This window comes from Austrofundulus limnaeus, unplaced genomic scaffold, assembly GCF_001266775.1.
Source record: "Austrofundulus limnaeus strain Quisiro unplaced genomic scaffold, Austrofundulus_limnaeus-1.0 Scaffold60, whole genome shotgun sequence".
NCBI lineage: Eukaryota > Metazoa > Chordata > Actinopteri > Cyprinodontiformes > Rivulidae > Austrofundulus > Austrofundulus limnaeus.
In genome coordinates, this window is record NW_013952462.1 from 1142410 (window position 1) to 1145804 (window position 3395).

The following is a 3395-nucleotide window of genomic DNA, read 5'->3' on the forward strand; positions in this document are numbered from 1 at the left end:
CACACACACACACACACACACCCCACATCACCATCCTGTCTGACCCACTCCTGCCTCTGCCTCCACACCGCCCGTGACCTTCCTCTGACTCCAGCTGCCTAATCTTTTAAATGTGGCCAGAGCCAGAAATGATGAGGAGTTGGGCCTTTTTTTTTTTTTATAAAAGATTTATAAAGATCTGTTTTAAAAAGAGCTGCAAACCTTCCATTCTGCAGGAATGTGGGGTTGTCATAACTGCAGTACAACTCCTCAATACGTTTGCTTTTAAATGCTTTGACCTTTGACAAATCAGATGCTTTTGTCGTGATGCACCACTGCAAGCAAACACAACAAAAAGAAATATTTGAGAGGATCGTCAGACTYACCTCATGTAATCCGATGCTTTGAAGCCATGCCTGATAATATGCATTAAGGAATTGTATTTTTTTACYAGACACATTCTAAATTGGGTGTGTGGCTGTTCCGTCCTGTCAATTGAAATTTTAAGACAGGTAACACTGGATGAACCTGCAGTCACCTCACTGAACATGCAGCCAGGCTGTCAATGCTTCTCAGGTTTAAAAGTTGCATGAAGTACATTATAACTTATGAGAACTCTTATATATATAAATATATATAAATTTAATCAGATTCAAACCTGATATTGTGTCAGWTTGAGGCACTTTGAATTCTAGAAAAGAAAAAAAATCACTTTATTTAATCAAGTTGTGAAGCTTCTCATCAGATATCCATGATGCCCCTTCAGTCCTCAGACATTGAGCTCAGTCAGGCAGCAGCACATGTACTCCCCTTCTCTCTCACCCCCCGCCCCTTATGGGAGACATATTTAATTTAATTAAGGCCTGTCAGCGCTATTGATTTTGGCACTTTCAATTATGGCTCAGCCTTTTATGGGRTCCTCCGGCTGTGGATCTCCTGATCTGTGATGAGCAGGGGGCCCTATCAGCGCCGGACCACATGGACTAGGAGCCTCTTTGTCTTCCTTATGGGCCTGCCCTGTCTGCTGCAGACACTGACACATGGCTGCTGCTTTGGTCCCGCTCTCCTCCTGCTACCCATAATTAATCCCTCATTAGACAGCTCTTTATTGTTTAATTTGTGCCGTTCGTAATCAAATTGGGCAGATTAATTGCTACAGAATTTAGAAACGGGGCYGGTGAAAAATAACCAATTTTAATCGCCTTGCCGTTTCATGACACCCGGGTTTGTTTTGCTTTCCTTTTTTTTCTGGGCCGTCACAAGACAAGAGRGAAATATCTCCCAGGCTGAAGGATTTTCTCAGCTTTGGTTTTTGAGCGATCACTGGGATCGCTGATAGTTTTGTTATGTTTTCAGAAAGAGCTGCGATTTAACTGAAGCTCATTGATTGTTTCTTGGAGATAGATAGACCCTAACTGAAAAAGTCAACCTTACAAATTCTTAAGTGTGTTTATGGCCTTTTGCTTGTGTTCTGTTTGTGTGCTGCTCTGTTGTGTGTCTGCTCTATGGAAAAAGAGTCAATTCATCACATGTGAACGTCTCAGAAAACTTTCTGATTTGGATGATAGCAGGAAATGTGAGGTCTTATTATGCCATGTGTGTAAGAAGGCTGTAAAATTGCCTCTCATGTTGCTACGAATCGTGGAAAAAAGAAAGAGTAATTTTAGGGGAGCGATCAGTGCGAGGTGTGACGATAAAAGTGAACCAAGCGATTTGTCTGACACATTTCACATTTTTATTTTACAGCATATTTTTAAGTGGTGGCTGAAACAACTGCAGCTTCGAAACACTTCATAAAGGAATCTCTTTGCACGCTTTGCACAGGCACCTTGTAAACGCACTTCTAAGCCCTGTTTTAAGTGAAAACAGAAATGAGAATTAAAAGCGACTCTGTTCAGGTTAGTGTTTCACAGAGAATTTGGGAAACATGAAGCCTTTGTGTGCTAAAAGCAGGAGCTGCTGGAGTACTGGAAACAAAATTAGCATTTTCCTGGTATTGAAACATGAATGTGTTGCTTATTTCTAGTCTAAATGCATGTTGTGCATGTGTATCTACTGTAAACCCTTGCAGTGTGCGGTGCTCACGTGAGCTGGGACGAGCTGGGTGTGTACGCAAAGCATCGCGTTTCAATGACATCATTTAATGAGCGCATTGATGTTAAAAGCAGGGTAATTGCGTAGGCTGTCGTGTCACCATACACCTTGGCAATTATGGTGTCACTCAACGATTATAGTTCATTATCTGTGCGAGAGGCCGGCAGTCCAAACAATGGAGTCGCACAAACCCATATACTAATTGCTAGCAGGCACAAGCAGACATGTGGAGCCGGCCCGACGTGGGATATGTTTAGCTTCTGTTGAGTGTGTGGGAATTATGGGGTGGGGGGAGGGTTGGGAGTTACACAAATATGATTATTAAATTTCACCTGATGGACAGATGAGCATAGTGAGAGCTACAAGTGTGCCGTTTAGAGATGAAAAGGCTGTTAGCTGCAGTMTTGTGGGGGACAGGACTGGACGGCTCGATGGAAAATACGAAGAGCCACTTGAGTGCTGGCATTAAGGGTAATTTACAAGGAAGTTGACTCCTTTTTAAAAAAATGAAAATTTGGCTTTCCCCCGACTTATTGAATCAGCTCACGTTAGGATTTATTTTTGGACGTGATCTTATTTAGCAAACCTGTTAGTTCCACATTCACAGACTGAAGCTTTTCCCATGAATGAGCTGGTACTGTCCACCATCCTGTGCCCTCCCTGACCCCCTTTGGCCTCTCTCTCCGTCACTGAAGCCCTTATAAGGAAGCATGAATTCCTCTGGGTTTTAGGCTTCATATTATTCTTACATCCCCTTATTCAATATCTTGATGATTATCTCTATTGAAGTTGAGGCTCATGAGGGAGTTTCGGCCCTTTTATGCTCAACTGGCTCTCGGTTCATGTCTTTGTGTGTGCTTGTGTGTGTGTGTGGGGGGGGTGTTTCTAATGACATTTAGGGGCAATTTTAAGACAAAATGCCTACATTTGGGGACAACTGGTGCATTTGAGGACAAAAGTCGAGTCCTCATTTGGTTTAAATGCCATTTGTGAGTTGGGGGTTGGGTTTAGGACCAAGGTGTGAATTGAGTTTAGGTTAGTTTTAGGGTCAGGTGAGGTTTAGGGTTTGTGGTCAGGGTTAGGCTGTAGAAATTTAATGGAAGTCAATGGAATGTCCCCAAATGGATAGTTGTGCAAACAGGTGTGTGTGTGTGTGTGTGTGTGTGTGTGTGTGTGTGTGTGTGTGTGTGTGTGTGTGTGTGNGTGTGTGTGTGTGTGTGTGTGTGTGTGTGTGTGTGTGTGTGTGTGTGTGTCATAGCATATGAATTGTGCAATTAGTTTTGTTTCCAGCACCTGATTATCCAACGTTGCTGAGAACAATC